Source organism: Triplophysa dalaica, chromosome 3 (genome assembly GCF_015846415.1).
Source record: "Triplophysa dalaica isolate WHDGS20190420 chromosome 3, ASM1584641v1, whole genome shotgun sequence".
NCBI lineage: Eukaryota > Metazoa > Chordata > Actinopteri > Cypriniformes > Nemacheilidae > Triplophysa > Triplophysa dalaica.
The window spans coordinates 3,124,463-3,149,604 of NC_079544.1; the positions used below are offsets into that span (position 1 = coordinate 3,124,463).

General features: G+C 37.3%; 3 long non-coding RNA genes across 3 annotated transcripts; 2 read left to right on the forward strand and 1 right to left on the reverse strand.

Moving 5' to 3' along the window:
• The first annotated feature begins 489 nt into the window (after positions 1–489).
• LOC130418064 (uncharacterized) lies at positions 490–3,393 on the forward strand. The gene is made up of 4 exons (XR_008906271.1): positions 490–667; positions 2,672–2,820; positions 2,919–3,088; positions 3,285–3,393. It is a non-coding gene; the product is annotated as an uncharacterized LOC130418064 (long non-coding RNA).
• A 7,976-nt stretch (positions 3,394–11,369) lies between these two features.
• Positions 11,370–13,566, reverse strand: LOC130418055 (uncharacterized). Its single transcript, XR_008906262.1, has 4 exons — positions 13,438–13,566; positions 12,269–12,452; positions 11,811–11,972; positions 11,370–11,716 (listed from the first exon to the last, which is right to left on the reverse strand). It is a non-coding gene; the product is annotated as an uncharacterized LOC130418055 (long non-coding RNA).
• A 9,395-nt stretch (positions 13,567–22,961) lies between these two features.
• On the forward strand, positions 22,962–24,727 carry LOC130418060 (uncharacterized). The gene is made up of 3 exons (XR_008906268.1): positions 22,962–23,166; positions 24,172–24,269; positions 24,388–24,727. It is a non-coding gene; the product is annotated as an uncharacterized LOC130418060 (long non-coding RNA).
• Positions 24,728–25,142: the final 415 nt, after the last annotated feature.

The window sequence follows — 25,142 nt, forward strand, 5'->3', positions numbered from 1 at the left end:
AATAATGATTCAGCAGTTGATTGTGACATTTATTTCATGGATTTGTGACTGTTGTTGTCACTTTGAAATATAAATGTTGCAGATTGACCGATTAATGTGATATTCGTTTGAATAACAATAACTTGTATTTATGCTTTTCTGCATATTCTTTCTTAATTATTTATTTTAGTAACGTATACAATATATGGTGATTAGAGTGTGTCTCTCTCTCTCTCTCTCTATATATATCCTCATTGAAGGCTGAGCCCCCCGTATATTGAAAACCTAGAATCGCCCCTGGCTCAGACTCTCTTTCTCCATTTTTCAAATTGGAGCGCGCATCTAAAAGTTCCTTCTTAGTGTGTGCATGTGCGCGCGCTGTCATGACAACAACGGAACAACCTAGTCAGCAGTTCAACTGATGGGTGGGTGTGGCAACAGTAGCGTGCTGAACTGTCAAGTAATGTTCGTTTGGCTGTCTGGGGCTCGAGGATATAGAGCGACCAACTTTTTTTTGATCAAGCTTTGATTATGCGTGACACGGTCTCAATTTGCGGGACGCATGAATTGGGCTTCAAACGCTGTGCGCAGACGCGCTACGCGGGACGGGTGGTCACCCTACTTGCGACACAATGCACTATAAACTTGCCTTCCTTAAACCACTATCCTACAGTGCAACAACCGGAAGGTAAACATTTATGTATTTAAGAATACTGAAGTATCTTCGACATACTTAACAAACTTTTTTAACATGTTTGGATGCACTGTGTGGAAATAAGAAAGCAGAGAGATTTTTGTTCTTGAACATCTGCATTCATTACACAATGATAACATGATAACAAATAATAATAACATCTCGTTTCAGGGCTCCAACTAATATAAAGAACATATATTTTCTGGTTTAAAAGACAAGTTCAAACATAGTTAATTTAACTTTACTGAATTAAACGTTACATATAACAGCACATTATCTCAGCCATAGTTACTGCCAACTTTTATGTTATCAAATTTAATATTAATTTCATTTCTGAAAGTACATAACACAAATGTTTTTCTAAGCAACCATGCAATTTTACAGATTTGACAAAGGTTTTCATCATTTTCCTCTGAAACCTGACTGGCTGTGGATGTACAGTAGTTTGTTTATCATGTCGTACCTCCCTCAAACTCATCATCTCCTTTCTGCTTCCATATCCCTGCTTTGCTCAAACAAATTCTCATGTTCAACTACAGGGGCTTTGAATGAGCGAGTCAAAAAAGATGATCGATATTATTTAGAAATTTACGTTAGTTTTGTTGTGTTTTCACATTAGTGCCCTTGGCCAGTTAACAAGTGCGTTGTGATTGGTCGAATACTGCAAGCGTGTGACGGAAATGTACTGCTTCTTACCATATTCGGAAAATCAGGTTCCAAAGCAATTGTACTGACAGGTGAAAAAATGTCATCTGTACTTCCTTTTATCAATTTGAGCTGAATCTGATATGGAAAATGAAGATGATCAAGCCGATACATCAACTTTGCCAGCGCGACTTGAGCAGGATGTAAAGTATTGGTAAGGTTTTATTAAAAGAATATTATGTTAAATAGTATAAGTATAAACTATACCTAACTGTTTTACTATATATATACGACGTTATAAAGACTATAAACAAACAAGCATATACATCATACAGAGTTTGTGTGAGATAGAAAAAAGCTTTCATTACAGCAGGGAATGGTAACAAAATTGGCTTTGGCTCTTCTTGATCAACCAGCTAATGTTACATCACTTCTCATCTCGACTCTCGTCAAGACAATAAACACCATTATAAACACCACATTTGTTTCAAACAAATAGTCTTTCTTTTCGCAACGAAACACACAGCGTCTCTGCGACATGGCTGCGGCAGGGACGATACAATGAGATTTTCTTAGTCAAATCATGTTACGAAGTGACGTACATTTGCCGGGGTGTGGTCACACGAGGCGTTTCGGGCAGGTCTGGGTGAGAGTTCGCATTTAGATAGAACACATATTCGCGCCATATCACCCCTTTAAGAAACACACTGACATCAAATATTTGTGCATGAATCTCAGCAATGGGATTCATAATTACCATAATGTTTCAAGATCAGCACAGAATCCAGATCAGATCAGTTTAATCATGATACGGGATAATGACTATTTCAACAACCATCATTCTCATTTGTATTGCCATAACAAACTATATTAACTATAAAAGCACAGTTACATCATGTCAAAAACATCTCTTTGACTGCAATTGTATTTTCCGATTTTGGTAGTCAATTGTGGACAAAATCTGAATGGTTAGAAGCATTCTTCCAAATATCTTTCTCTGTGTTTATCAGAACAAAGAAATATATTGGTTTACTTTAACTACTGTAGTAATATATGCAAAATGTGCAATAAAGACAGTTTAAAAAAAGTGATAATTCTAACAATGACTAGACCAGAGGGCTGTTCCATAAGAGGCTGCTAAGAAAAGCGGCGATTAAAGCCAACACCTGACTTGACTGAACCCACATCATTAGTCACACTTAATTTGGTTCCATGGTGGTAAGTTGAAGATCATGTGGTTTGAATAATTTAAATCAGGTTCACCAAGTTCAGATAATTGAGTGTGCATGCTATTTTTTAAGCAGCCCTAGAAATTGAGTGAAGATTCATTGATTTACTAATTTATTGATTTAGGGTCGAGCAGCGCCGTTCACGGATGTGGAACTGCGATTACTCCGAGAGAAGTTCGAGGAGTTTGAACATATATTAACTAAAATGGGAAACAATGAAGCTACTAAGGAAAGACAAAAATACTGGCAGAAAATTACCGATTATATTAATGCGTAAGTACTCATTTTAAACTGAAAATTACTATATTAAACTTTGCCATAGTACACTGTAAAGTCTGAAAATATTGCAATACTGTAACTTCTATTAACAGCGGAAGTGGAGTAAAAAGGACTCGGGAGCAGGTGAAAAAAACATTACGATATTGCTGCTAAAATAAAGAATGAGGTTGCTGGTACTGGAGAAGGACCACCACCAGCCAACCAAAGAGGTCGGCCATTGAGGCCATAGAGGAGGGGACTGCATCTGAATCTGTCCCACCAAGTAAGAGGGTTGACTATATAAAAGATTTCATTATTAATATTAATGTATTTTCCTGAACATGGTTTGTTTCATATTGATTTCAGAACACTGTGAGTATGACAGATAGTTTGACTGTTAAGTGGTGATTTTATTACACTGAATTTGATAAATGATTTCAGATCATATAATTACTTCATTTAACTTTGTGTTTCTACAGAATCCAGAAAATGTTATAAAAAAATGGAAGCCACGGATGTGGACATCCAGTATAAAAATAAGAGATAAGAAAGTTGGAGGTAGAACTTCGACAACTAAAGTAAAATGCAAGTAGAACTATTCAATTCAAAATGATGACTCATGACTTTTTTTGACAGCATTTAATTGTATGTTTTCATCCCCAACAGGCAGATTCAACATGAAACAAAATAAAACAATGATTGTGACTTGTGTCTCTGTTAAATTAAGGGTGAATTTGGTTGGGGAATGCATTTAATATTAAAGACAGAGTGCCTTGACGTGTTTTGGAGTGTTTTTTTTACCAAAATATTGATTGAACTGTCTCTTATAAAACTCTTATAAAAAGACGTTGTCTTCAAAATGATCCTCAATGCCTCAGTCTTCCTGTCCAACCACTCTTGTTTGCCTCTCTCTCCTCAGACACACAATGTATGTAGCACGACACATGCAACTACAATGTCACATGCCCTTTGTAGTGACACTATGAGGTGGTTCACACACTAGAATCTTGTGAGCTCTTGTGCGTTCATGAGCAATAATTATTCTGAGCTTCTTTCTGTTGATAGGGAGTCAAGAGATGTGACAGGTATGGATATCCCTTGTCTCCCAGCTAAACTCCTGAGAATTCCCCTGAAGAGAGTATATGTCCTGTATAAAAATTGGTTATGGTATTTTTTAATATCTAGTATGTGCCATATGTCATGTGATTAACTTACCTTGTGCGAGCTGCTGCAAAATAGAGGAGGCTCGAACAATTATACAATCATGAGCTGAGTCAGGCCAGGTTGCCTTTTTACATTATGATCACGCAATGTTGACGTCACAACATTAATACAACGAACACAAAGAGTAAATCAGTGATAACTGACAAAACAATGGCCAACAAATGACAAGTTAAACACAAGGGCTATCGAGGGTCGGCTATGTATAGGCGTAACTTTACTACGTGAACACCACGTGAGCACTCCGGAGCGTGCCCTCCTGCAAAACAATAAGCAAAATGACTTCTTACAATATCAGGAAATGCAGTTCCGCACAACATTTCAGTGTCCAGGAACACCTGATTCCTTTGTAAGTTGTAGGGAAGCTGTAATGAGCGCCGCCGAGTCCAGCTTGTTATTTCAGCAAATAATTGAGTGTTTTAGTCATACTATAGTATATGTAGGCAAAAAGCAGTAGGCGAGAATTTTCCTCCTGTTGCACTATTCCTGGCGAGATTTGGACATTTGTATACTACTGTGGCGTCTGAAACCGCCTACTTACCTACTAAATAGTATGTTAAAACAATAATGTATGTCCCAAACCTCAGTATTCATAAAAGAGAAATTCCCGGATGGCTTACTGGTTACACCCACATTCTGAAGCACCCAGAGACAGATACTTGTGATACTACTATAACCTTTGCTTTGGATAAAAGCGTCTGCTAAATGACTAAATGTAAATGAGCCCACGGAACAGGAATAGTTCATACGGAGTACTGCGAGGCAGGTGCTTTCATATGTGAGCATGGTCGTAAATCCCGGGGGGACGGAGGGGACATGTCCCCCTCTATTCGAGGGTTGTCCCCCCATCGATCAATTAAACTCAAATTCGCTATTGTCATAAATATATTTATGTTTACCTAAATTAATTGTGTAATTAGAAGAAAATACAAACGCAAAAAAATGCATTTAAAGTTTAAAAACGGTTGAGTTCCCCCTCACCTGCCTCTCACAGTGGTATAGCCCACTGCCTGCTCTCCCCGTTCATGTGAGCACATTTAAGACATGTATGCGGCTCTCAGTTCATCAGTGGTTGTTGAACTCTATTAAGAAGTCTATTTAATTCACTTTAAATGAAGTGATTCTCTTAATGTAGTTGATGCTGATTCATTAATAAATTAGTTGTTGCAAAAAATGCTGATTACCGGATTTATTTTCGGCGACCTGTCATGATGTGAACATTAACGGCCACAATTAGCCACCGATCCTGCCATTCAGGTCTCGTGTCACACACAGCTGCGCACATACCGGTTACACTTTTGTGACGTTGGCACTATATCTGGCGTCCACAAAAGGAGCTTTCATTCAGTTGGAGAATGTCGTTTTCTCAGCATCTATTTTGTGCAGTATGTGCGCCGCAGATAAGTTAAATATCCAGTTTACTGAAACTCGGGCGATTCATCATCGATTACAACACAGAATTTAAGCATCTGTCACTGTTATTGACTGTTTGTTTGGGTACAAGAACATGAACAAAGTTTGTTGGAGGAGGAAGTGCACTACAGGTGCACTACAGACTAAATAACAACCACTCATTAATGTCGATGTATGGTGACTTTATCAGACGATGTCCCCCCCTAATGTTAAATGAGATTTAGGCCCATGTATATGAGTATTACTAACCAACGCTTCTCTTGGTGTTGCAGACACATTTGTTAAAGTGCTGTAGAGTAAAGTTAACCTGCAAGATGCTACATAGTAAAGTATATTTGTGATTTTGCTGCATAGTCTTAAAATGTCTTACTTCGCTTAAAGGGGCGTTCCACGCACACACGCGTCTTCGAAGTAGACTTATCCCATGGGTGTAAATTTCATTTAACAGTAGGGGGGACAATACACATACAATTTCTCAAGAGCAATTTTTGAAGGGAAAAATTGTACTAACTACGACACAAAGCGACAATATGCATTAGGTTCATAGGTTTATCATGCAGACTTGCAGTCATTCTATAACTGAACTGAACTGTCACATACTGGAATTGTTGAAAGCAAAAATATTTATATATTTTTGTCTCTGTTGTGAAGACAAATATAAAATTAATGATACTACATTAACAATGAGTCACTTTTTAGACACGTGTTATCCTGATTTATACTGAAACATCGTCTGACAAAGTCTGCATACAATAGATGCTGAGAAAACGATCTTCTCCAACTGAATGAAAGCTCCTTTTGTTGAAGGCTAGATATAGTGCCAATGCCACAAAATTGTAACCGGTATGTTCGCGGCTGGGGGGAACGGTGGCTTAGTGGTTAGCACGTTCGCCTCACACCTCCAGGGTTGGGGGTTCAATTCCCACTTCCGACTGGTGTGTGTGGAGTTTGCATGTTCTCCCCGTGCCTCGGGGGTTTCCTCCGGGTACTCCGGTTTCCTCCCCTGGTCCAAAGACATGCATGGTAGGTTGATTGGCATCTCTGGAAAAAATTGTCCGTAGGGTGTGCGTGAGTGAGTGAATGAGTGAGTGAGTGCCCTGCGATGGGTTGGCACTCCATCCAGGGTGTATCCTGCCTTGATGCCCGATGACTCCTGAGATAAGAGCAGGCTCCCCGTGACCCGAGGTAGTTCAGATAAGCGGTAGAAAATGGAATGGAATGGAATGTTCGCGGCTGTGTGTGACACGAGACCTGAATGGCAGGATGGGTGACTGATTGTGGCGGTTAATGTTCACATCATGCTACGCCGCCAAAACTAAAACAATGCATGAGAAACAGCTTCGGCAAGTTAGTTGCACTGTGTGACGTCCTATGTAACAAGCTAACGTTATCTAGCTAAGTAACGTTTTGATCGCTAACATAGCTGATTCATGGAAAATACATCGGTAATCAGCATTTTTTGCAACAACTAATTTATTAATGAATCAGGATCAACTACATTATAGAGAATCACTTCATTTAAAGTGAATAAAATAGACTTCTTACTGGAGTTCAACATACACTGATGAACTGAGCAGCATACCTGACTTGAATGTGTTGCGCAATGCTTAAGTGAGATGAACGGGGAGCAGGGTTGCCAGGTCCAGGAAATATTTCCAGCCCAATGACCCCTCAAAACCCGCTCAAAAGGAATGAAAACTAGCCTAATTTTTTCCCGTGTCAAATCAAAGTTAACAACTACCAAAATATGTTTCTATTGCAATGTTGAGTTATCTGAATGGCTTCCTATGTATTTTATATATTTTTTTTGGTCCTGTTGAACACAAAATATGTTTTTTCGTGGAAAGCAAACATTCCTGGTTCACCTTTGACTGCCATTTTAATTTGTTTCTGCTATGGTAGTCAATGATGCCAAACAATTTTCTGTACTTAATGTTCTACTAAATATCTTTGTGTTCAACCTTACAAAGAAATGTATACAGGTTTGGAACAACTAGAGGGTGAGTAATTAATGACAGAATTTTCATATTTGGGTGGTGTGCTTTTAAAATAAATCCCATGTGTGCACGAGGCCATGCACCGAAATGGACGAAAACCGTGTTTTCTCTTTGTAAGACATGCAAAAACTTGCTTAATAAATAAGCATGGTTAAATTTACTGCATAATGTGTAACGTGTACAATCTCACTGTTTTCATTGTTCTTGACTGCGTATAGCGCTGCTCAAATATTCTATCTGGCAGCTTGAGGATTCAATTATTGACATGCACCTTAATACGAAACATTGGTAAAACTCAACAGGAACTCAACAGTTTCTAAACTTAAAACGCATTTTTTGAGTTTGTATTTTCTTCTAATTACACAATTAGTTAAAGTCAACATAAATATATTTATGACAAAAGAGAATGCGAGTTTTATTGATTGGGGGGTAACCCTCGGATGGAGGGGGATGTGTCCCCTCCGTACCCCCCGGGATTTACGCCCCTGACTTATCCTTACAAATATTAGAACCATACTTAAGTTAAAGACGCTTTTTAATGTCTGTGTAACATGTGACCTGTCATTTTCTCGATTAGTATGAACATGAAATACACATCACAGGAATGTTAATATGTGGTACAAAGCATTGTTCACTGCTTCCATACATACATATAAGTAATGTTATTAAACATATTTACTTAAATAACTAGACATAATGTATATATTTTATTAGTCCATTATTATTGTTGATGAATTCAGGAACATTTGAGTTGAATAAACAGCGAGTTAACACATGTGCAACTACATCCACATTTAAATGCAGTATTGAGCACAAATCACAGAGGTCCCTTGAATCTTGTTTGACTGTTACAGGTGAGATGAGCAAACTCCTTAAAATCACAAAGGTGGTGACGGTGGTCAGCTGCGAGATGGCAGGAGGATGTGGGGTTCAACACCTGTAGATACAGGATCATTTGTTACAACAATAAATTGAAATAAAGCTTTGATTTATGTCATGTGTACTTGTATATGTATTAATAATTATTAAATTTATTTATTTTCTTATATAAAATTCACAAATTTTTCATTCAAGTTTATTCTATAGTTTCTGTTAATAAAACATATAACATTACTTCATGCATTATATCATTGCTTCACTGAAAACGTATGCATTCACATTTTTGTACTCTGTATTAATGCATAGATGGCATATGGCATAAAGATACATTTTCTTCTGTGAAATGCTTTCCATACATTAAAACAGCATCTTGTAACGCACATTCTTCTAAATATCTGTGTTTGTGTTCAACAGAAAGAAACTAGTACATGTTTGTAAGATCTTAAGGGTGAATGAATTATGACAGAAGTTTCATTTTGTGTGAACTATCCCTTTAATTTCAAGTCACATGTAATAGATTGTGTGAGGAACAGGCTTGTCTTGAAAATTTAGTTTGACAGGTCATCTCTCATTTGTAAGGAAGAGATTAGATCTTATGACTTGAACTTATGATAACTCTTAAGTAGGGTAAGAGGCCGTATATATGACGCCGTTAAAGAATAAAAACTTTATCTATTTAGGCTTTTTGTTTACACGACAACAGCTGTTTGGGGACCTGAAAACGCAAACTTTTTTAAACGGGTTTCAAAGTGCAAGTTTTTCATCATCTCTGATGTCACATGCATGTGTATTATGCATTCAGTCGTGCGATTGTACCCAAAACAATATGACTGCCTCCGGTCTGTACAATAGTTTTTAATTTTATATTTGAATATTTTAGAATCTTTTGGACTATAATTCTTATTTTAATTTGTATTGTCATTCTGTTAAATATCTTTACTAGAAGCTTTCATTGACAATTCATTGAGTACGCAAGCACACTTGGCAAAAAAAGCTCCTCTGATTCTGATTTTCATTCCATTATTTATACTTTAATTCAATTGTTCATTCCATACAGAATATTAAAGTATCAATCCATTTATTCATACTTTCATTCAATATATTCAACCAATCGATAAATAGTCATACTTTCTTTCTCGAAACTGAAGGTTTTTCCATATATTCAACCAATCTATAAATACTTAAATTTCCTGAACGGCATGAAATAGCTCCTTTTATTTTCCAAGACGCCCTCTGTATATGTTTAGGCCAGTTGTAGTGTGAATTTCTTTCAATATGTTTTATTTATTTTTTCTCTTTATTTGTTATTAGTACGAGTATAATATTGTTGAAAAACTGATATTATCTTAAAATGTGACACGTCGCTCAACAGCAGGTTAATATATCAGACATGTAATCCTTTACAATAATCATCCCACAAAGTTTTGTTTCACATCAGTCTCATTGTTTTCATGTTCAAAAGCAAGATAAACCAGAAGAGTTTCATACTTTATTGAATGTTCTGGTCACAACTAGAATCTTTTAAGAAGATTTGACAGGTAAAGAAATAAAAAAACAGAGAGAGATGTTTGACTTCAATAAAACTATAGGAACAATAGCACTGAAATCAAAGATTTAGAAGAAACACAAAATGTATAAAAGTGTAAAAAGATTTTGTTAATTTTCTATGAAAATACAGTTATAAGGATTATTGGATTCCAACTGTTTTTTGTCTCATTTTTCATTTCAATACAAATTTAACACTTAAGGTCTCTGTTGAATAAATCATCAGTTTATGGGTATTTATAGATTCATAACATCTTACAGAATGTAGAAACTATGTTTTCTGGTGTTGAAACTCTGAATGAACTTTCTCTAAAGATATGAAATGAAAGTATAGATTTGAAAAAACTTAATCAATTAAAGCTTTATGTCCTTGTTTTCAGAACAACTTTCTCAATTTGATTATTTTATTAAAAAGGCTTAAACGAGAAAAAGCGAATGTGTTTCTTTATCTTTAGATGCGTATTGAGTCCGGTTGCCAGTATTTTGTCCTGTGCACGCATTGGCCAGCATGTTTATTTATTCGTTGTTGCTTAAAATTGCTGCTAATGGATTACGCGCAGACTCACTTATTGTTCAACATCTGAACAATCACAAATAAAAACACAACATGGTGCTTCGATGACATCAGTTACAATCCATATACAGTTGAAAGAAAAAGTATGTGAACCCTTTGGGCTTACTTGGATTTCTTCATAAATTGGTCATAAAATGTGTTCTGATCTTCATCTAAGTCACAACAATAGAGAAACACAGTCTGCTTAAACTAATACCGCACAAACATTATACGTTTCCATGTTTTTATTGAACACAACATGTAAACATTCATAGTGCAGGGTGGAAAAAGTATGTGAACCTTTGGGTTTAATAACTAGTTGACCCTCCTTTGGCAGCAATAACCTCAACCAAACGTTTCCTATAGTTGCAGATCAGACCTGCACAACGGTCAGGAGAAATTTTGGACCATTCCTCTTTACAAAAGTGTTTCAGTTCAGCAATATTCTTGGGATGTCTGGTGTGAATCGCTCTTTTGAGGTCATGCCACAGCATCTCAATCGGGTTGAGGTCAGGACTCTGACTGGGCCACTCCAGAAGGCGTATTTTCTTCTGTTGAAGCCATTCTGTTGTTGATTTACTTCTATGCTTTGGGTCGTTGTCCTGTTGCATCATCCATCCTCCACTCTCAGAAAAAAAAAAGTACAAAACGGTACCTTTAAGGAACAAAAGCTTGTCACTGGGGTGGTACCCTCAAAGGTACATTATTGTACCTTGAGTCAGGGGAGCAAATTTGTACCTTACTTGTTTGTACCTTCTAAGGGCCAATACTGTACCTTTGAGGATCAATAATGTACCCTAGACAAAGGTACAATAAAGTACCTCTGGAAAAAGGTACAATTTTGTCCCATTAAGGTACCGCCCCAGTGACAAAGCCATTTTGTACCTTTAGGTGGCAAAAAAGTTCCTTTTTATTCCTTAAGGAGTGAAAGAAAATGTAGGCAAACAACAACTAACTGAATTTTAGACATTTATTTTAGTCCATATATGGAAAACAGTTTAATTCACAGATTCAATAATAATTCATCTCACAACCATACAATGTAACATCCCAAAATAAAATGCCACAATGTTTAGGATGTCATGTCTGATATAAAAAAAACATTTAAAAAAATTAAATACATTTTTAAGAAGCATTTCATTGACCAACTGACAACTTCATTCTGCCACTCCAAAAACAAAACAGCGATATAAGAGAATAGATACAGGGAATAAAATAACCATTTCCTTCTTTGTCCTTTAAGAAAGGGTATTTCAAAATCAGGGCCTTACACACTTTCACGTAGTCATCATTGGTCAGAAACCTGAAACAGCGATGCAAAAGAAGGTGAGGAATGTAACAACAGACATAGTATTAATAACTAAAATGCCGTGATCCAGTTAGGTTGCAAAACTTACATTTTGATCAGGGCCATGGTTTCATATAATGTTCTTATGATTTTGTTGTGATCGGATCTCTCCATTTTGCATGGCGATTTTTGGTCCAACTTTGTCTGAACATCTCTGGGAAATTTAGGAATGATGAAAGCTGCTGGGAAGGCTGATGATGGGATTGCATGACTATGATGAAATAAAACAATTTCATCTTAAAATGTTGGCAAATTAACCACACAGTAACAATACAAGTTAAAGTCCTGCAGAGTAAACGTTACTTCATTAAAAGTGTGCAAGTATCATCAGGAAAATGTAGTTAAACATTAAACTACCAGAGTCAGGTGAATTCAGATCCAGATAAAAAACTTATTTAGTGGTAACCTTAAAGCTATATTATATTGCTATGATATATAGAGTTATTTTCCATGGTTCTACTTAGGCCTAACGTTATAACAATGACATAACATTACTGTTACCGGTACCTTGATTCCGGTGTAGCCTTCTCTGAATGTACCGGGACAGGCTCGAGGGTTAGTGTCACGGTTTCTTTCCACTGCTGAACAAATCGGTTGAATTTTGCTTGCTTCTTAAACGATCCTTCAAAGAGGTATGAAACAATTCTCTCAGTCAATCCATAGTCCACTGCTTCTCCATCAACTGCATTATCTAGACAATAGAGAAAAGAAAAACAGCAATGTTAACAACCATAGTGGTAACAGCATACAACAATTTAAAAAGGCACATTATGTCATAATGTAACGTTAATGTAAGTCAATGGGGGAAAAAATAGTTTGGATCGTTTGATTCATTGGGTATTTTCCCTAATTTCTAGAGGTACGGGCTTGCCGTTTGGTCCGGACTTTGAGAAGCCCTAATATCCATATAAAAACACATTGAAAGTATTTAGGCGTAGCTTACGTTACCTCATTAGAGACGATAGAAATGCGTCTCTCTCTCACACACACAGCCCTGAATATTAATATAATGTAACGTTAGGCCTATCTTATTATTTTTTCCAGGACAGCGGGGAAAGTATTGAAATAAGTTAAACCCATTAATGATAGTAATCGGTTTATTTTTATAACAGCAGCTAACGTGAGTAATGTTAACGTTATTGCTACTTGAAAGGGAGGTTAACCGTTGGTCGGTTCTGTCAGTTAACCTGATGTTGTAATTTAACGTTAGTCTTACATGGTTTTACGAAGATGGTCTAAAGACAGTTTGTCGAGAAAATAAAGAATTTCAGAACAAAACTGTTGGGCGGCAAAAACGTTTTTTTAATCCATCGTTCTCCTCTGACGCAGTCCAGCTATCTAACGTTAAGTCAGAACAAAATACTTTTCGGCGGCAAAAACGCTTCACATCCAACTCTGACGCAGTCGTATTATAGCTAACGTTGACGTTAGTTCGATGGTGAACTGTAGCTAAGATAGTACTTATAATAATAGTATGTGGAATGGCAATATGAGACATAATACTGCTAATGTTTTAACTAACTAGTTAACGTTAATAATGGCAATCGTCAATGTCGAGTCTAGCAAGCTAATGTTGACAGAGTATGAACTTGGGTAGGGTTAACATTAACAGTAAAAGTTAACTTCCAACTTTGAATTAACACCACAAACACTGATTAAAAATTCAAATACTTTACCTTTGAATTTACTTCACTCCTCTTCAGTGACCTCTATCCCAAAATGAAATAACTCCGTGATTAAATCCTCCGTGGATAAATGTCGCAGCGTCATCCTCCCGAATTTGATCGACACTGACCGAGACTGACAGTTGGAATCACTGTCGATTCACTCATGTATCCTTCCGCGCTGCTATATTTATGCTTCCGCCGAGTCGAGCTCTGGCCTATAGCTAGATCCTTTCAATAGAACAATTATTTGTCTGTTTCATTCTAATATAAATAGGGTAAAGGGTTTGAAAATCAAATTCTTCAATACTGTTTGTGAATATAAATAATTACATAATCCTCATTAACATGATTTAAAATGATTCAAAGGGACACTACACACACACACACACACATACACAAAAGAAAAAAACATTCTGATTTATTTTGCCCATATCTCAAAACTTTTGGTTTAACAATTATTGAGCTATTGAGTTTGATAGTATAGGTAAACTTGTGTTTCTATATTGAGAGATGACATTTTCAGCATCCACTAATTCCTGCCATTTTACATTTAAAAATTAAGGTACAAATATGTAAGGGACAAATATGTACCTTACACCACGGAAAGCACACAATGTACAATGGAAGGTGCACAATTGTACCTTAAAGGTGCACAATTGTACCTTAAAGATACATTTTTGTACCTTTAAGGGTACATATGCAAAGTTTGTACCTTATGGAACAAAAATGGACCTGTATTGTACCTCTTTTTCTAACAGTGTCTGTTAAGCTTCAGTTGGCGGACAGATGGTCTTAAGTTTTCCTGCAAAATGTCTTAATAAACTTTGGAATTCATTTTTCCATCGGTGACAGTAATCCGTCCAGGGCCTGAGGCAGCAAAGCAGCCCCAAACCATGATGCCCCCTCCACCATATTTCACAGTTGGGATGAGGTTTTGATGTTGGTGTGCTGTGCCTTTTGTTCTCCACACATAGCGTTGTGTGTTCTTTTCAAACAACTCAATTTTGGTTTCATCTGTCCAGAGAATGTTTTGCCAGTAGTGCGGTGGAACATCCAGGTGCTCTTTTGCAAACTTCAAACGTGCTGCAATGTTTTTTTTGGACAGCAGTGGCTTCCTCCGTGGTGTCCTCCCATGAAGTCCATTCTTGTTTAATGTTTTCCTTATTGTAGATTTGTCAACAAAAATGTTAGCATGTGCCAGAGATTTCTGTAAGTGTTTAGCTGACACTCTAGGATTCTTCTTCACCTCATTGAGCATTCTGCGCTTTGCTCTTGCAGTCATCTTTACAGGACGACCACGCCTAGGGAGTGTAGCAACAGCGCTGAACTTTCTCCATTTGTAGACAATCTGTCTTACCGTGGACACATGGACATCAAGGCTTTTAGATATACTTTTGTAGCCCTTTCCAGCTTTATGTAAGTCAACAATTCTTGATCGTAGGTCTTCTGAGAGCTCTTTTGTGCGAGGCATGGTTCACATCAGACAACGCTTCTTCAGAACAGCAAACTCAAAACTGGTGTGTGTTTTTTATTGGACAGGCCAGCTTTAATCAACACATCCAATCTCATCACATTGATTGGACCCCAGGTTGGCTGACTCCTGGCTCCAATTAGCTCTTGGAGAAGTCATTAGCCTAGAGTTTCACATACTTTTTCCACCCTGCACTATGAATGTTTACATGTTGTGTTCAATAAAAACATGAAAATGTATAATGTTTGTGCGGTATTAGTTTAATCAGACTGTGTTTCTCTATTGTTGTGACTTAGATGAAGATCAGAACACATTTTATGACCAATTTGTGAAGAAATCCAAGTAAGCCCAAAGGGTTCACAGACTTTTTCTTTCAACTGTATTTATACTTTTATTCAATATATTCAACCAATCATATATAATCTTACTTTCTTTCACTAAATTCAAGTTTCATTCCATATATTCCACTAATCACAATATAAGTACTTCATCCTCAACATGTGGTTAAATTGTTCGAAAGTTAATTCAGAGTGTCAACACCAGACAACATAGTTTCTACATTCTGTAAGATGTTATGAATCTATAAATGCTCATACATTGATGATTTATTGAACAGAGACCTTAAGTGTGAAATTTGTATATCAAATGAAAAATGAGACAAAAAACAGTAAGATTCCAATAATCCATATTAATGTATTTTCATAGAAAATTAACAAAATCTTTTTACATTTCTATATATTTTGAGGTTTTCTAAATCTTTGATTTCAGTGCTACTGTTCCTATAGTTTTATTGAAGTCAAGCATCTCTCTCCGTTTTTTTAATTCTTTAACTGTCAAATCTTCTTAAAAGGTTCTTGGCGTGACCAGAACATTCAATAAAGTATGAAACTCTTCTGGTTTATCTTGCTTTTGAACATGAAAACAATGAGACTGATGTGAAACAAAACTTTGTGGGATGATTATTGTAAAAGATTACATGTCTGAGAAATGAACCTGCTGTTGAACGACGTGTCACATTATCTGAAAATGTCATTCATTTCATGTATATAATTTTAATTCTACAGTATACTTCATCACTATATGTTAAGGTTTTGAGAAACAGCTTCTTTCATTTTCCAAGAAACCCTGCGCCATGTTTAGCCCAGTTGTAGTTAGAATTTCTTTACATCTGTTTTATTGATTTATCTATCTTTTTATTTGTCATCCATCCATCCATCCATTTTCTACCGCTTTATCCGAACTACCTCGGGTCACGGGGAGCCTGCGCCTATCTCAGGAGTCATCGGGCATCAAGGCAGGATACACCCTGGATGGAGTGCCAACCCATCGCAGGGCACACACACTCACTCATTCACTCACGCACTCACGCACTCACGCACTCACGCACTCACGCACTCACGCACTCACGCACTCAGACCCTACGGACAATTTTTTCCAGAGATGCCAATCAACCTACCATGCATGTCTTTGGACCAGGGGAGGAAACCGGAGTACCCGGAGGAAACCCCCGAGGCACGGGGAGAACATGCAAACTCCACACACACCAGTCGGAAGTGGGAATTGAACCCCCAACCCTGGAGGTGTGAGGCGAACGTGCTAACCACTAAGCCACCGTGCCCCCCTTTATTTGTCATTAGATGATGAAATTATTTAAATGAATGACATTTTCCTCGATAAATCGGGGAAAAAGAGAATGTGTTTCTTTATCGTTAGATGTGTAATGAGTCCAGTTGCCAGTATTTTGTCCTGTGCACGCATTGGCCAGCATGTTTATTTATTTATTTAAGTTGTTGCTTAAAATTGCTGCTAATGGATTACGCGCAGACTCACTCATTGTTCAACATCTGAACAATCACAAATAAAAACACAACATGGTGCTTTGATGACATCAGTTACAATCCATATATTTATACTTTTATTCAATATATTCAACCAATCACACTAAAATACTTAAATTTCCTGAACGCTAGACATGTTTAGATGTTGTGAGTCTGCGTGTAATCCATTAGCAGCAATTGTAAGCAATAACCAATTAATAAACACGCTCGCGAAGGCGTGTACAGGACAAAATGCTGGCAACCGGACTCATTACACTTCTTACTATGAAGAAATACGTTTGTTATTTCCTCGCGGTAGCCATTTTAAAGTAATCAAATTGAGAAGGTTGTTTTTCGGATAACAATTTGAAATTTCATTCCAAATCTTTAGAGGTTTAATCAATATGTTTAGGACTTTCATTTCATATAATAAAGTTTCAATCCATATTTTCAAACTTTCATTCAATATAGTTTCATTTCGTATATTCAGACATTCATTCATCCTCCGACGTGTGGCTAAATTGTTAGAAAGTTCATTCAGAGTGTCACCACCAGACAACATAGTTTCTACATTCTGTAAGATGTTATGAATCTATAAATTCTCATACATTGATGATTTATTCAACGAAGACCTTAAGTGCGAAATTTGTGTATTGAATTGAAAATTTTGACAAAAAACAGTCCATATTAATGTATTTTTTTATTAAATTAACACAATCTTTTTACACTTCTATACATTTTGAGTTTCTTCTAAATCTTTGATTTCAGTGCTATTGTTCCTATAGTTTTATTGAAGTCAAACATCTCTCTCTGTTTTTAAATTTTAAATCTACAGTATACGCCATCACTATATGTTAAGGTTTTGAGAAACAGCTTCTTTCATGTTCAAAGAAACCCTGCGCTATGTTTAGGCCAGTTGTACTTTGAATTTCTTTTAATCTGTTTTATTATATTAATTTGTCTCTTTATTTGTCATTAGATGATGAAATTATTTAAATGATTGACATTTTCTTTGCTAAAGCGAGGAAAAAGCGAACGTATTTCTTCATCGTTAGATGTGTATTGAGTCCAGTTGCCAGAATTATTAGTAATGTTATCATATACTGTGTGTCAAAAGTTTGATTGATTTATAACCCCCTGTCAAAGTTCTGACAACCAGTCACTCAAACGAAGACTATTATGGTCTGTCAACCCTGATGACAGTTATGTTTTATGGCTGTTGTTGGGGACTCCTCTGAACAACACTTCCTTCAGTGGGTCTAACTACCTACACCCCTCTCATCACTCCCTAATCAAAAAGGTGTGTATTCATCTTGTTTGATTTTACTGTAGGTTATTTGTGAAAGACGTTTATAAATTAGAGAGATAAAATAAATGTTTTATGGGGTTTGTTTCCTTGTTTTATGTCTTTTTTCATGATAATGAGTGAATAGAGACTTGAGGTTTGCAATCTTCTCAAAGTGTGACTGTCCCCTACTGTCTCAGGCAAATCATTTGACCAGTAAATCAAAGAAAGTGTTTTTATGATCGGTCAGTCTTGTTTGACAGTTTATATCTTTAGACTTTTGTTGTTGTAGGCCTATCCCTGCAATAAAATGTCTTTTCATCCTGCCGGCATGACACCCTGATGTTGTCTCATTACAGTTTAAAACCTGACGGTTGTGTTTTTAAATTTGAGAGATAATGGTTATGTGTTGTTGTTTTTATCTAGAGTAAGTTAGTTCCTGGTTTAAGATTTTTATCTGATAAATGATTAAAGTTTTTGGGTCAGCATTTTATCATTGTGTCATAAACTATATCTTTTTGATTCAACGACATGCATGCACTAAGATTGTAACATGTGCTGGTTAGAGCGTACTCTCAGGGCTAATATCCGAAAGGTAATTTTTTTTAACAGAATCTAAAAGCATCTTACAAGAAACCAGGAAACAAACACTCGTTGACATCGAACAATACTTGAGAAAGAACAGGAAGGGGAGAACTTAAATACAACAGATAATGAGGGATACCTTGTTGATGGTGATAAACACTTAAAGTCCAGTGATGAGGATCAGGTGAGACGGGTGCTAGGAATTATGAGATGTGTAGTCCGGTGAGGAGGATGTGCAGACATTGAACTATTACAGACATAATCTTCTTGGTCATGGAGGAATGTGGAATAGTTATTGGTCTAGCACCTCTAAGCAGTGCGTTTCTAACAAATGGTATAGTCTTAAGACAATGAACCAAAAAAGGTTTGGGTTTCCATCCTGACTGATTTATTCATTATGTCATGTTGTAAATCTGATAGCAAAGAAGTCTAAACAGATAGTGTTTCCATTTCACATTGTTTTAAGGGCAATTGTAATTGTTAAACAAATGGTTAAATGTTTTTTTAATGGTTCTCTTCAGATCTAAACTTTGCACAAGTTGAATCAACTGGGCATGTTTTATATAATTGTCATCCTTTTCTTGTGTTGCATGCTTTTCACTCACAACATGTCAAATCAAAATCAAATCCCTTTATTGTCACTCAACCATATACAAAGTTGCAACACTAGGTGAAAAACTTGGGTGCAGTTCCAACCAACATGGCAGTGTGACGGACATTTCTTATACACATTTACACAGTAAACATTTCTGTACAAGTTTTACACCAGAATACAACCAATGACACGTAATATACATAATAATAATACACAGCAGCAAATGTACACAATGTGCTTAGTGTACACAAGATAATGACACTTAATTTACAAACAACTAAATAAATAGCAGCGAATGTACACACAGTGTCCGTGGTGTGCAGTGATTGATATGTATTGTTGTAATACAGTAAGACAATGTATAAAGTTGTGTGTGCTAGTGGGCATGGCCGCATTAACAATAGGGCTAGGCGGGGCTAAAGCCCCGGGGCCCGAGCAAGGAGGGGGCCCGTGATTGGCTGTGGAGCAGATTGATTACTACTAACCATCTGATTGCCAAAGCCTTACCACGCCCCCCACAAATTAGCCCTGTTATTTAGTAGCGCTTTGCCGTATATTCCATGCATCATCATGGAATCATTCTCATTAATATTATTAACAAAATTGCGCGTTCGCGTTATGATTGGTCAGGTCGCATGTCAATCAAACCCCCGTGGGCAGCAGGGCACGGTGAATTGAAACGTCACGTTTGAATTTGATATACCAAATCAAATGCATTTATTTTATATACAACAATTAAGCTTAGGCCTATCAGGCGATGGCTGTCTGCGCCTTATTAGAATATAGCCCACACATCAACCAATCAATCGCCTCCACTCTTCACTTCATTCTAGACTATTCTTAAAATTGCCACGCAAAAAACAGTCCTCGACAGCTAAAAATGTCATCTTCAAAAAAAAATGTGCGAGTGGGGCTCCAGAAATGAATTTTTTAAAGCTAAACAGCAGAGGAAACATGAGCTACTCAGTAAAATCCCAAAACTATCGGGTTATTTTACTAAAGCTGATGATCACGGAGTGGTGGATGTTGGAGCTGATGATAAAGACACAGCGTACCAGGAACCAGGAAACTTTTTTTTAAGGTAAGCTATTTTCTCAATTGTATATTGTAAAGGAATTGGCAAGAGTTATTCTGAATGTTTCTAGATTATATTTATGTAAAACAACTTCAGCAGTGTTTTAGAAAAAAGCAGTTTTTTTTCCTCTTTCTCTGTAGTTGGTGACCTAAAGTGGTGGGGGGGCCCTGCAGTAACTCATAGCCCCGGGGCCCAGTGAGCTCTTAATGCGGCCCTGCTAGTGGGTGATAAAGTGCAGAGTAAATGAGTGGATGTGGAAATCAAGAGTTTAAGAGTCTGACTGCTTGGGGAAAGATGCTGTCACGTAGTCTGCTGGTGCGTGTTCTGATGCTGCAGTATCTCTTTCCTGATGGAAGGAGTGAGAACAGACCGTGACTCGGGTGGCTAGTGTCTCTAGTAATCCTCCTCGCTTTTTTCAAACACCGTCTGGTGTTAATGTCCTGCAGGGGGGGAAGCTCACCTCCGACGATGTGCCTGGCAGTTCGTACCACTCTCTGTAGGGCTTTGCGGTTGATAGCGGTGCTGCTACCGTACCAGGCTGTGATGCAGCCAGTTAGGATACTCTCTATTGTGCCGGTGTAGAGTCGAGCGAGGATGTGTCGATTCAGACCAAACTTCCTCAACCGTGTCAGGAAGAAGAGACTTTGGTGAGCCTTTTTCAGTACAACTTCAGTGTGAGTGGTCCATGTGAGCTCTTCTATGATGTTGACACCAAGGAACTTGAAACTGTTGACTCTCTCCACTGGTGCCCCATTGGTGATAGGACTGTGTTCTCTGTCTCTCATCTTAAAGTCCACCACCAGCTCCTTGGTCTTACTGACATTGAGAGAGAGGTTGTCTTCATCACACCAACGTGACCGAGTGTGCACTTCTTCTCTGTGGGCTGTTTTCATCAGCGTCAGAGATCAGACCGACCACCGTCGTGTTGTCAGCAAACTTTATGATGGTGTTGGAGCTGTGTGTTGCCTCACAATCATGTGTGTACAGGGTGAACAGTAGTGTGCTGAGAACACATCCTTGTGGCGCTCCAGTGTTTAGGGTCAGTGTTGTTAAACATCAACCCTACACTCTAAAAAATGCTGGGTTATTTGTTTAACCCAACAGCTGGGTTGAGCCTGTTGGGTCATTTTGTTGGGTTATTTTCTTAGTGTTGGGTCATTTTTTGAGTAACCCAAACGATGGGTTACCAGTCTGGTCCAATTGACTGACAGTTGAGAGATCAAACCCCTCCCACTCCTCGACGCATCATACAAACTTTACCTTCGCGGTCATTTTGATCCACTTCATCTCGGAAAGCTGTTATTCGGAGAAGAAAAGGTATGTTTTACGAGTTTTTAATGTATAAAACTATTACTGTAAAAAAAAATGCAAAAGTATGCAAAATTCGTCTGTTCGCATTAGGTTTGAAAGTAACGTTAAAATCTAGCTTCGTTAGCTTTGGATATAGCTAGTCAGTAACGTTATGCCCACGTTGTTTTAATTTACAGCTTTTTAATAATTTAAACTTTATTTTTGTTCAACATTTCTGACTCGTGTGAGTCATTTAGTTCAGTAACTTACGCATCTTGATATTAGTTTAAGGTCGACACGAGAGCGTCGTGTCAAAAGCAAACATCCAGCAATTTTTTATTTTAAATACCGCTAATGTTCGGTGACGGAACTTAGTTTTAATAGTCTTTTAGACGAGAATGTAGTTGTTAAGAACACAAATACGTGATTTATATATAAACATAACGCCTCTTTGAGATTTTGGTAAGTCGCTTTCGGAGGTGTCAGCTTCAGGCTGTCAGCGGTCATGGGTCAGCGCTGAGAGCAGCACTACCTCGGCCATTGCTTCGGGAATAGCCGCTGGCTCATATAACGTTAGTGGTTAACAATGCGAAATAGTTAATTTTGGGTATATGAGACGAACAATTGTTGCTCTTTTTAGACTTCTACTTATTCCCTAGTGTGTCGAATTAGTGAAGAGTTGTGTTAACGTTTATAATTTTATTTTTTTGAGACTGTATTTCACTTTCTGTACTAGAGCCCACTCTTCTTTTTTCCCCCACTGACAGCGTGCAGAATAACAGCTAATATTAATGGATCATTCTATTCAAGAGAATGTCAACTGGAACTTGGATGTTTTCATAACAGGCTTAAAGGTAAACATTATTTAGTTAAAATGTACTTCTTTATATGTTTATTATAATCCATTGTGCTCTGGTTTGGCCAGTTTCCTTACATTCTACTCTTGTCTCTTCTCTTGTCTCTTTATAGATGAACAAATTGATAAAGAAACCCTCCTGCTGAACATCCACTTCCAAAAGTGCACGCCACACTGTTGTCTACAACTCTCAGGAAAAGAATCCTCTTTAGTAAGACTGCTCCGTGGATATCTCTGGTTAAGCAGTGCTGAAACCGAAAGAACTAACGCTCTTTAAAATGTTTTGTGAGTTTATATGAAGAGGAAAGTTACGGTGTCCCTTTTTCACATCCATAACGCTTGTTTATTTCTTTTCTTTTAGAAAACTTGTGCATAGACTTATATTTTATCATATAAATGCGGTTCTATCAACAAGGGTTTAGTAAAATACTTTTTATAGTGTTTTTATGTCGCATCCATAACGCTGGAATTGCCCTAAAGCATTTTACTCGTGCCACTTTGTTAACTAAACACTAAAAAACGCTGGGTTATTTGTTTAACCCAACAGCTGGGTTGAGCCTGTTGGGTCATTTTGTTGGGTTATTTTCTCAGTGTTGGGTCGTTTTTGGAGTAACCCAGTCGCTGGGTTACCAGTTGGGTCCAATTGAGTGACAGTTGAGAGAGTAAACCCCGCCCCCTCCTCGACGCCTCAGAAAACTTTACCTTCGCGGTCATTTTGAATCACCTCAGAAGCTTCTAGGACAGGAGGTATCCGAAGGAAAAAGGTATGTTTGAGAGTTTTTAATCTATAAAACTATTACAGTATTAGAAAATGCAGAAGTATGCAAAATTCGTCGTTCAAATTTTGACGGCAGCTATCATGGTGGTCCGCATAGTAGTGGTAACGTTAGCTTATATACCAAGCTAGTTTATCATATTCTTATTAATACTACTATTATTCTGTTACGGAACGTAGTTTTAAGATATTTTTAGACAAGAATGTAGACCTCAAATTTGCGAGAATTTGTTAAGACGCTGTCAGAGATGCCAGCTTCAGGCTGTCTGTCAACGGTCGTTCAGCGCTGAGAGCAGCTTAATCTCGGCCAGTTCTCCGGGAATGTGTCGCTGGCTCTTAGTTGATATCTTTAGTGGTTAAACGTAATTTAAACTTCATTTTTTGGTATGAAACGAGCAATCTTTGGTCGTATTAATCTATTACTTGTTTCTGGGTAGGTAGAATTAGTTTAAGGGTTGTGTTTGAATATATACATTTTTCGGGCTATATTTAACTTTCTGTACTAGAGCCATTTTTGGCGTTTGACTAGGCCTAGTCCACTCGTACACGGGTATTTTTATAACCGTAGGTGTTATTTTTTTCGTGTGGACGAGGTAAGCTATTTAACCAATAACAGGTATTGAAGAGATGGTCAACTTTGAAAACACAATGTTTTATTACTGAAAAATGATTTTTTTTATTCCCTGTTTAGTGGCAGTTTTTCAGATATGAGCTTTCAGTCCGACAGCGACAATAATGCTTTTAAAACATGATCAAAACAGTGATGCGTTTCAAATGACAAAACTTAAAATAAGTGAGCATATTTAAAAAGTGTGGCTTTTTTATGTATCAAAGCTGTTTTTTTATTGATTAAAAAAGTATTTATTTAAAAGTCAAGTGTATTAGAGTTTCTTATATTCTCATGAATATGAAGACTTTGATTTAAAGACCATTTTGAACATGAAGCATGCTTACAACTCAGCCTCTGCCACTTTTCCTTTTTTCCCACTAACAGGGTGAAGAATAGAAAGGGACAGTTAACAACAATGGATCATTTTGTACAGGAGAAGCTGAAAGAATGGAACTTGGAAGTCCTGATCCCATGCTTCAAAGGTAAACTGCAAATGTATTTTTTATACAGTTCGTTCATTATAATCCATTGTGGTCTGGGTAGGCTTTCTTACATTCTTCTCTTCTTGTCGCTTTTTTTTCTTTCTTCATCTCTGTCCAGATGAACAAATTGACAGAGAAACCCTCCTGCTGCTGGATGAAAAATCACTAGAAGCAATGATACCAAAGATAGGCCTACGTCTGAAATTTAAAAAACACCTGAGAGAGCTGCTTGTTGTGAGTGAAGAAATTCACATTTAAGATGGGATATATCTGCTTTAAGTGCAAAAAGACTGTTGCGGACAATGTTCGTTTTTTGTTTTCTCATCTAAGGCGAATGCATAATGTATATAGTTCATCAACTTATTTTGAGTGTGGCCAAGCTGGGTGTCACAGGACATTTAATTACAGCAGATCATTGAAGCGACATCTGCTCCAGCACCATGTAGGAACTGAGGAAGAAGAACCCAATCAGTCAACTCGAATGCCTAAGACATTGACGCCTGACTGCAGACCTCTGACTTGTCACAATCAGACTTTCGAGGAGGAAGATAATGCTGCCGAAGATACTACTGATGATGACATGGAATGGGATGAGTTAGAGCAGAACACTATCAAAGACAGAGTGGCCTTTTATCTATCAAAGTTGAGGTCAAAGTCATCTATGACCCTATCTACTGTCAACTTTGTAGTTCAGCAAACATCTAGTTTGGTCTTTGATATTGTTGGTACTTTACAAAGACAGACAATGTCTTTCCTACAAAGGATTGGCCAAAGTGAGACTCCAGAAGGCCAACAGCTGAATCTGCATTTTGCAACTGCATCTAAACCTTTTCAATGCTTAGATACTGAACACAAGCAGATGAAATACTTTGT